Source organism: Epinephelus moara, chromosome 21 (genome assembly GCF_006386435.1).
Source record: "Epinephelus moara isolate mb chromosome 21, YSFRI_EMoa_1.0, whole genome shotgun sequence".
In the NCBI taxonomy this organism is placed as follows: Eukaryota; Metazoa; Chordata; class Actinopteri; order Perciformes; family Serranidae; genus Epinephelus; species Epinephelus moara.
In genome coordinates, this window is record NC_065526.1 from 10,178,873 (window position 1) to 10,190,115 (window position 11,243).

Sequence of the window (11,243 nt, forward strand, 5' to 3'; positions counted from 1 at the left end):
GACCAGAGTGTATCCAGACCAAGACAAGACCAAAACTAGTGTGTATCGAGACCAAGACGAGACCCACACCAGAGTGTATCGAGACTAAGATGAGACCCACACCAGAGTGTATCGAGACCAAGACGAGACAGACCCACACCAGAGTGTATCGAGACCAAGACGAGACCAAGACCAGAGTGTATCGGCACCAAGATGAGACAAAGACCAAAGTGTATCGAGACCAAGACGAGACCCACACCAGAGTGTATCGAGACCAAGATGAGACCCACACCAGAGTGTATCAAGACCAAGACCAGAGTGTATCAAGACTAAGACAAGACCCACACCAGTGTATCGAGACCAAGACAAGACCAAAACCAGTGTCTATTGAGACTAAGACGAGACCCACACCAGAGTGTATTGAGACCAAGACCAGAGTGTATCGAGACCAAGACGAGACCAAGACCAGAGTGTATCGAGACCAAGGTGAGACCAAAACCAGAGTGTATCGAGACCAAGACGAGACCAAGACCAGATTGTATCGAGACCAAGACCAGAGTGTATCAAGACCAACACTTTGGGGGGTTGAGACCAAGTCAAGACCAAGACCAGGAGTCTCATTTATAAACATTGCATACGTGCAAAACGAGGCCTGAAAGAGGCCTACGCCACTTCTCACATAAAAGTTATGATCCGTAAAACCAATGCTTACGAATATTTTGGCGGGGCAGATGGTTAGGTGGAAGCCTGATTGTAAAAATTGTCAAATATTTTTTTGGCGCACGCCATTTTTGGCTTTTACCCGTACATACATTTTTAGTATGGATCCTGTGCATTGTTTTGTAAATGAGACTCCAGATCAGTGCAAATCCAACACTGCGTGACACAAAATGGGGAACAGCAAACCACAGGCACTCCTGAATCTGATCTGAAAGTTCCTCATTCCCATAAAACACCCAGAAAACAAAGATTCCTCTTCATTCAACTCTTTTGTTGCCATACTGTTTGTGTATAAGTGTGTATCATAACAAATGTCTTGAAAAATTAATCATTACGTACTGCGGGGGCGAATTTTATGTGTGGGAATGTTCCTCTGTTTTCTATAACCAAACAAACGAGCTAAAATCAGCTTAACCATCTTTTTTGCACAGGCAATTAGTTATATCCCCACAGCTGTTGACCAGTCTTGAAATAAAATCCAGTGTCCTCTTTATCTGAGACAGGACCAGGTAAAAATGCGCTTGAGTCTGAGACTAGTGCTTTAAAAAGTGGCCTTGTTAAAGGGCCCCACGCACCTTTGGCACTCACTTATTTTTCCTGATTAGTCCTTGTCTTAGGACTGTGTGGGCTCGCACAGACTGACTGACAGCTGTAGGTGTGCAGGCTTTTACATATTTCATGCTGCCAGCACTCACATTGCCCCTGTCTTCAAAGAGGAATATTAAACAGTGAGGTGACCACATTATGCACACCCACTGTTAGGCTACTTTCTAAGCCTTTTAAAGGAAGAATTTGACATTTTGGGAAGTATACTTAATTTGCTTCTTGCCAATAGTTGCAAAGTAGCACCCTTTAAAACATAGACTATCATGTAGAGACACAAGTCCTCAGGAAGTCACTTGTGCCCAGCCCAAGCCCCCGGGGACAGCGCCTAGCTGTGGAATTACAACTTCTGTATCTGTCATGTAATCCCATAGGGCCCAAAAAGACTTTTCCTATAGACTTAAATTGTGAAAGAGGTACATCAACTTCTCATGAACACTTAAGTGTTAAGAGTTATTTTCCTACTGTCATTGATGTGAATGAGACCGAAGGGTTGATAGGCGGGGTTAAAGGAAATTGCCCCTGCTCTGTGGGCCCATGGATGCGGACGGTGCAGATAATTTTATACCCAGAAGTTGATTTTTTTTTTGGGTTGATTCACCACTGACCAACTTTCATGGGAGCAACTGGGCTCAGCCAATACCGTATGCAGTAATCTTTCTACATCCATGGCACAGCCGAGATTCTCCAAAAATACAGTTACAGCATGTAATGTAAAATCAAAACATGTTGTCTTTTACATTTTGATTTCTGTATGGATTAAAGAAACTAAATGAGCAAGTACGTGACTTTTAGAGTTGTTAGAAAGTGCTTTTTTTAACTAGAGAGAGCCAGGCTTTCTGTTTCTAGTCTGTGTGCCATGCTAAGCTAATCACTTCCTGGCCTGAGCTCTATAGTTAGCTCATGAGAGTGGTACTGATCTTCTTATCTAACACTTGGCAAAAAAGTGAGTATGATATTTTCCCAAAATGTTGAACTACTTCAAACCAAGAAGACTAAGTAACTATGATAACATTGGCTTTCTTCCTGTCCCTGAAAACACATCACTGTTGCTGATTGACCATAGCTACTGGCCTTTAAGTAATGAGGGCGTAAGAACTGTAGGCAGAGCAAACCATCTCAGGCTGACCTTCTCTATTTGCATCCAGGAAGCCTCTTGCTAAACATATCAGTCTGTGTTCGCACCAGGAATAGAGGCAGAGGGGAGTGTGGGAGTGCAGGAGACGTGAAAAGGTTTGCTGCTGGAAAGGACAGTCAGCTGTGATGACAGCGGCGTCGACAGTGACAGTTTGCTCGCTCAGCTGATGTGTGGCTGACCCACTGGCTGCTCCTGCAGGGGAAACTTTGCCTATTCATGGGCTATAATTGCCCTGAATTAGTCTGTGCCGTCAGCTGCAGCGTTAGCATCACTGGTAGCCTAGCTGAGCTACTGTAGGGCACATATAAACACAAAGCAAGCATGAAGGGAGCCACTGTTGGTGAGAACAGACACATGTTTGTGGGGTGACGCACAAACAGCCAGAATGCCCTCAGTGACATTCAAATAGAGTGAGGTTATGACCTAAAACAGGGTGTATGCCATGTGTTATGCATTATTTTAGCATCACAAGACAAAGTTAGATAGCCTACGTCAAAAAGCAGGGGTTGGACCAAGTCATTGTTTTGCAAGAAACAAGTCTCAAGCCTTTAAACTCAAGTCCCAGTCAAGTCTTAAAATTTGAGTTTTGAGACCTAAACAAGTCATAATGAGCTCTTCCCCAAATGCAATGCCATCTATGTGTGTTAAATTTACAAAAAATTGCGAATTCTTTTTAAAGTTTGGAGGCTATTCATGTCAAAACTAGTTTGTTAAAAGTTACTTAGCTTTTTTAAGAGTATTTTTGGGCTTTTTGCCTTTAAATGACAGCTTAGTATTAAGTGTAAAAGGGGGACAGAGAGAGGGGATGATACGGCTTTGTACATGGGATGCACGCTCCACCCTCAGAGCTACTGAGCGCCCCAAAAGTTACTTAGCTTTAAGCTAACATTAGAGAAGGATTAGCTTGGTAACCATGTTAATATTAGCCTCAACTTACCCTTCTTTGTGCATCTTCAAATGTCGAATAAAGTTGATGCGTCTCCATCTAATTTTCAACCTGCACATTTTGCTGCAATTTTGTTGACCATTCTATAGTTACTGCACACAAATAAAATTATCATTGATATTATTTTTTCCAACTGGTACTCAGTAACAGGACATTAAGTACTCCAAGGATGACGGTTTTATGTGCAAATGCAGAAGTTAGCGTCACCCTGGTTCCCTTGTCAAAAAAGCCTATGGGATTTTCCATTGGAGTTTGGCTAATTGCTGAAAACACACATATTTTTATCACTACTTTTATGATTTTTTTAAGCCTGAATGCAATCACCTTAAATAAAATGCTAACACTAGGCTATAAACGAACTACACTGCGGTCACATGATTTAACTTCCCTACCACAACAAGGCTGTAAAGCTGTTGGCGTGATGACGTTCTGTAGTCTCATTTAGCCACTTGTTAGCAACCACCTTTTTTAAAACACATAAAAGCTTAAAAATTCACAAGTGAAGTACTTACAGATGTAATTTATGTCACAGAACAAAACATGAAAGTCTCCTGAGCTCGCATGAGCAGCAGAGCTAACCATCATTAAAAAAATAAACATGAACTTTGAGATGAGGGAACCGGGAGTGCAAAAATGCTAACTCACTTCCAGGTTTTAGGACTCTATTAGTTCCTCATGGTTCTTTCCTGCAGCTGAACTGGATGCTGTCAGATTGGTTCAAACAAAGTGGATCGTCTTGGGAATTAACTGTCGACTTAATGGGAATAAATGGCGTTAACGCGAGTTTATTTGGGAAATGAACTGATTTGTGGCTCACTTTTTAAGAACACATACTTTTTAATCTCTGATCTTGGTGGGAGGTATGAAGTATTCTTTCAGTCAAGAGGCTCGAGTCCAAGTAAAGTCACGAATCACTGGTGTTAAGGTCCAAACCGAGTTGAAAATATTTTTTGATTTTGTCAAGTTGAGTTTAAAGTCATCAAATTTGTGATTCGAGTCTGACTCGAGTCCAAGTCATGTGACTCAAGTCCACACCTCTGTCATAAAGACATACAATGAAGCAAAAATATTTAGAAGTAACATATATAATTGGTCTTCAGGGCAACGCTGGTCTTTTTTTCCTCTACAGTTATTATAAAAGCATTTCATGGCAACGTGTCAGGCGACAGTGGCCCTCCAAGTCTCACCACACCTCCCACTGTTTTAGCCATCAGCCTGGGAGCACATAACTAATAGCACTTTCCTGGCTAAAGAACACAATGTCCACGGGCTCCTTCTCACTCGCTTTGTCTCTCTCACACACACATACACTTTTACGAACACGAAAATCATCGCAAATACACACCGGTGATCTCATTCACACACACCCTGTCCCGCAGTTGTACACTTCCAATTGCACGCAGTCTGTATTTGATCCTTGGAGTCTATTTCATGCTTGTTGCTGTGAAACTGAGTGTCTGGCTGGCTGCAGCCGAAGAGCAGAGAGAGTGCCCAGTCCAAGGATATCGTGCCTCCGCTTTGCCTGAGCTGTAATTGGACTGCATTGTCCCTGCCTGACAAAACCAAAGCCGTCTGTCGTCCTTTAATAACCTCCGCTGACTGACGCGGAGAGCCATGGATGACTTTAAAATATGGACAATGATGGGAGCAAACTCAGACACTGGGAAAGAGTTAGTCCGAAAATTACTTTTAACTGCAGTTTCTCTCTTAAAGGAACAGTGTGTACGATTTAGTTGCATCTAGTGGTGAGGATTGCAGATTGCAACCGGCTGAAACTTCTCCTATGTGCTAAATGTGAACTCTCTTTTAGGATTTCTTCAGTTCAGGATGTTTTTACCAGGGGCCTAATCATCTGCAAAGGTCTCTTCTTCTCCAAAACAAACAAACCAGATGATTAAAACTGGTAGAAACACTGAATAAAGCAGTTTCACATTAAAAATCTGTCTCTTTCCTTCACTGCTTGTCACAGAGAGGCTGCTAATTATGTCGGCCTATGCGAAAATCCAACGTCCTCATCTAGGGCAGGTGTTTGGTTTGTCTCTGCTGGGCTGTAGAAACATGGTGGTGCAACATGGTGGACTCCAAAACGCCTCATTCTAAGGTAAGAAAAACACAACAGTTCTCATTTTCAGGTGATTACACACTAAAAAAAAAAAAACGGATTATTTTCCATCTCTGCCAACCTTGAATCCTCCACACTGAACATTTAACTTAGCTTTATAAAGACAGTGTAATGGGTAAATGGGTATGCATGATTCAGTGTATCCTACTGTAGCTGCAGACATACACACACATTGCAAGGAGCAGTGTGGTCAGTGAGTGTAACTGAGAGTTCCGGGGACCTGAGGTCACAGCTGCTCAGCTGTCTGTCTGGGCTATTTTAAACGGTAGCACACATCAGCGCTTCTGTCCCACTGGCTTGGCCAAGTCCACACCTAAACGTCCCCACACACACTCACACACACACTGAAAATCTTGCCTCGGTAAAGAGCGGATCTAACACTAATTCACACATTCGGAGATGAGCTACAGTTGCATCACACACCTTGAAAAAAGTGCATTTTCTAACAGATCTTCCCTGAAGTCAACCTGATTGTGTGGTAGCGGGGTGACAGCAGTGGAGCACCCCCCTCCCTCCCCAGATTGTCTTACCTTTTCAGCCTGGGGATCAGAGTGACAAGCTTGAACTGGGAGGAGGGAGGCACTGGAAATAGCTTTTCAAAGATGAACAATTGGGTGAGGTAGAGGGGAAACGAAGGGGGGACCTGCGGCTCCTATTAACCACAGCTCTCCGTTTTGAGTTTCAAGTCGTCAACTGTATCCATTCCCCTCTGTGCAGAGCTCCCCATGCCATCGCAACGGGCTAACGCAAGCTGTCACTGCCAGTTCTCCCTCCGTCACCCTGCTCCGCCGGCCAATTAGCATTTTGCTCAGTGAGCTCTCGAGCTGACTAATTGAGTCCAATTAAACAAATTTTCAACATGACAGACCATCAAGAGGAGACTCAGCAACACTGACAGAGATCAAATCTCTAACAGGGACACAAGAACTTTTGCTTGATTCTTCCTACTCACTGATTGGCCTCACTTGTCAGTTCTGTTTCCAATCATGCACTGTGCTGCTGGCAGAGGGCAGGTAAACACTGTTAGAAGGTGTTACCCTCCTGTCAGCTACTGTGAGGTTGTTGTCATTTTCCGTGTGGAAAACTGTTGCGGGGCAATGCACAACAGTTTGCTGCTGACTGAAGACTGAAATATAAAAACCGGGATGCATGTAAAACATTAATGCATATCAAGAATTGTGGAAGACTGCACGTCATCCTGTGCACTCAGTAGAGAGCTCCCTCTGGCAAGTCATTCTGGATGTGTACGAACAGCACAGAATATGAACGCAATAATGCAGAACAGCCATTCAGCTGTGCAATAATCTCAGATCTCCCACAAGAATCCCAATTTATTCGGCCTGTTATGAAAGAAAAATAGAGGCAGACATGAACCTTCCACATCCACAAGCCAAAGGACTGGGTGTCTGGCATGGACCGCTTCTAACCACTTAAGGTGACCCAGAGGTGAAGAAGTTTTCTGGACTTTGCTGCACTGTTAAAATCACACAAGGGAAGTTTGGTGCTGCCTCACATGTCCTTGAACATAATGAGAAAAGAGAAAGCATCTTGGACAAAGCAAGATAGAGAATGTTATATATGCCCTGTATCTTACAACTGTTATTGGTACAATAGTAGCAGTGGCAACACAGCATATGGACGCCGCTTATAGAGCATCACTGTGTTCTCATTTGCCAGCTCCTCATTCTGTACAGACTCATGCAGGCCTTTGGCTGAAGCAAACATAACGCCATCAGTGTGGTGGCATCTCACTTATAAACCTGCACAAAAACACTGAGTTTATGCAAAGGAACTCTCTTTTTAATTCATGTAGCTTTTGGCAAAGGATATGAAAAGGATCCTGTCGACCCTGCTTCATGTAAAAAAATAACAAGTAACAACCTCCAGACCTGAAAAATGAAGTCAGCATGGAAGTGCTAAAAACTGTAGTTCCTTGAATGGCCACTTGAGGCTGGCTCAGAAAGCGAGTCAATCCCTATGGACACGCACGATTAAACTTCACATCTTAACCAGAAATAAACATGTTTACAGCCTGGTGCAAAAAATGGTTGCGGTTTCTAAAGATAATTTCCTCTTTCATGACAGCTGTGGGGGGTGAATTCACTCAAGCGAGGCCACTTGGGTGACAGGCTGTCTGAGAGGTGTCGCTCCAGTCTATGCTGGGCCCAAAAAACACCCAAAATGTCAAACTCAAGGCTTCAAAACAGCAATAATGACTTATTGATTTACAAAATATTCTAATGATTCTGCATTTTGACAGCTATATTTCACATATTATATGTCTTTGCTGAATTTTCGATTCTGATTGGTCACTTATGGCTTTCTATGGTCTGTTATTTCTGAATAGCAGATGCTGCCGTGAATGACAAACAGTTGCTATGGACGCAGTTCTGATCATAGACACCTTGCAGATGCGATAAAATTAATTTTAGAACAATAAAATCATTTTAAATCAATATTTTGTATCAAACTACTGATTTCATTATTAAGTAGCCGTGCAAGCGGGATAATGCACCCCAACCTGGATCACTGTCAGGGTTTATTTCACATGACTCGCTCGCTTCACATATTTTTTTCTTTTTACTTAAGTATACACTGTTGCCTGCAGTATGCACACAGTCGGGACGTACTACTTCGTCATAACACTGCACCCTGAACTTTGACCCTCTTGCTCATTTATCCGTTACCCTGGAGATGAAACAAAACGCCAATTGCCGAGCTCGCCAGAGACAGAGGTCAACCCAGAAAGCTCTGCTGATATATGTATTTTAAACTTTTAAGTTGCCACTGCATACATTGTATATTCTAAGACAAGCCTATTCACGACAGTAAAATTATATAAGCATTTCTCTGTCATTGTTATTTTCATATGTTTTTGTTGTTGGTCATCTCTGTGATTGTTTTGTTCACTTAAACAATTAATATTCCTATTTTTACTATTCTGCTGGACATTAGTCACTTCAACGTGCTGTCATAAATCATTATGGCTTCTGACAGCTGTCAACAAGCTGTGATCTGTTTGTGGTTCAGTCGATGTGACGAATCTTCAGCTGAACAGAGGACTGTGGGTCAGAGTGGGCAGAGAAGCATACTGGCTTGCATACTGCAAAATGCGACTGTATGCAGCACAACATCCTGGTATTTTTGGCATTTGACAAACTATGAATTGAGACATACTAAATCCTTGTCTGGCATACTAATTAGTATGGTAGAGTGGGTATTGGAACGCACAGATGGTCATCAAAATGCAGTTAACATAAGGTTGATACGGTGTGTAATCCAGATGTCTAAAAATGTTTTCCATGAAATTAAGTCCAGTTTTAAAAGACATTTAGATCCTGACAGTTCATTCTAGGTAGAGCTTAATTACCTAATTTAAGCATTGTAACAAATGTAATGATGTTTGTGTTATTTTTTTCCCCTCAAAGACTTGAATGCCATCCAAATTCCATGGTGACCAGCTATCGTCATTCATTACATTGTTCGATCGCTGGCAGTGACCAATCCACCTATCAGCTTTTCACTTGACTATGCTGCTGTGGTTATCGTGGTATGGCAAGAGAAAGTGACACATAAATCAACCTGCAGATCAGTCTATATATTTGCCCCACAGATGTACTGTGGTACAAACAGTCCTGCACATGCCCACAAAGACTCTAAGTTATTTCCTGGCCCGTGAAAGAAACAGAAGTGCTGGGTGAGGACGAGTTGTCATTAGAATGTATTGTGTCTTAATAAGGCTATGCAGAGGGGGCCTGAACATTAGTCACCATGAAAGTCTGCCTGTTAGGAAAACAGATTAACTATGTCGCCGCATGACAATGGCCAGCCGGAGAGAAATGTGGCCGCTAGCATGAGCCCCCCATTCCAATTAGACCGGTGGGGTCTGTACTGGTGTGTGTGTATGTGTGTGTGTGTGTGTGTGTGTGTGTGTGTGTGTGTGTGCAAGGCATGATTGAGGAGTTTAAGAAGGAGTTTGTGTGTGACACGTGTTCAAGGCTGGCCAGCATCTCATGGAGAATTCTCCGTCAGGCTCACTCTGTTTGGCATGCTACAGGCAGCCTCCTTCCTCATGTCCCAGAGATGGATGAGCACTGGTGTGAATGTTCCATCGCTCCCTTGGGTGCCATTCCACCTTTCCAACTCTCTCTCTCTCCCTTTCTATCTCTATCAGGCTGGGACAGAATTCACACATTGCCTGTGTGACTATTATATTAGTTTGCCTCTGTGGTTTTTTTGTTCCATTCCCTGCGTCCCTTTGTCCTGTCAGGACTTTCCCCTGTGCATTTGTCATCCAAATAGCTCATATCAGAGTGTTGTATTAGCATGAATGTTAAATTTAGAGCATGAACTAATTTGCAAGTGTGGCCTATATATATGTGTGTGTGTATGTTGGCCACATGTGTGTGACCCAGGATGAATGAGGGTGCAGGTAGACAGGAGCATCATTGATTGGCTCTGATTATGGATTCAGAGATGCCTGCTGCTGTCCGATTCTGCAGGCCATGAGAGAGGGGAAATCAATGTTGCAGGGCCACTAGGCCTCCGCGCTCATACATATAACACAAATCCGCCCTTCCTCATACCAGACAGGATTAGGATTACATTAACGACACTGAAAACACATTGCTGGTTGATTTGACTACTGTTGGCCCAACACAAGTCCACTACATTTTTCACTGTTCACTTGGCACGGTACAACCTGGAGAGGAGACGACTACACAGACATAGTGAATTCTTGGGTATTCCTCCAGTGGCTGACACGTACTCTTTGAAGATTGGGAGTGGGGTGAGAGTGAAGGGGTTGGGGTCAAAAAAGACAGCTTCTGAAAATGTAAGTAGGGGCCTATGTTTGCCATGTTAAGTGAGGCTGTGGCTCAGAGGTAGAGCAGGTAGTCCTGAAGATCGGCAGCTTGATTCCTGGCTCCTCCCGTCCTGCACATGTCAAGGTGTCCTCGGCCACAATACTGAACCCCAAACTGCTGCTGATGGCTGTTCCATCGGTCACTGAGTAGTAGGTGGCACTGTGCATGGTAGCCTCAGCCACCAGTGTGTGAATATGTGTGTGAATGTGACATGTGTAAAAGCGCTTTGAGTGGTCAGAATAATACACTATACAAGTCTATACAAGTGCAGTCCATTTAAGTGGTGTAGCCTACATGTTAGCCAGTGAGCTTATTAACCTTGACGCTCCCTGCAACATGACTTCTTTATTCAGACATTCATCATACACGTGTTAGCTCCTATGACATGAAAACAATAAGGCCTATATAGTATAATGGGTAAAGTAGCCAACATACATCACCACCTTAGATATGGCACATATTTTCCACATGCCTTGTCTGTCCTAAAGCAGATTTATAATGCCAGAAAAAAAAGACATGCATGCAATTAAAATAGCTTTTTTTTTTTTTGGAAATGAAAATTTAGTTCAGTCTAAATATGCAAACTTGGACAATTATCACTAAAATCTAACAGCAACAGATGCAATACTGACATGTTTTATTCATGCTTTGACACAACCAGGCATCCAATTAGGGGCAGGATCCTTACACCATCAAAATAATTACTAATCAGAGATTAGGCCCACGCACTGAAAGAGTAATTCATTTCATAACTTGTTATTCTTGCTACCCAGCACAGCTCCACATCCGCACAGCACATACTCTGTATTTAATGTGTAGAAATAGAAAAATGCATGCTTATATTTTTTTCTTCCCTCTTGATGTAAGCGC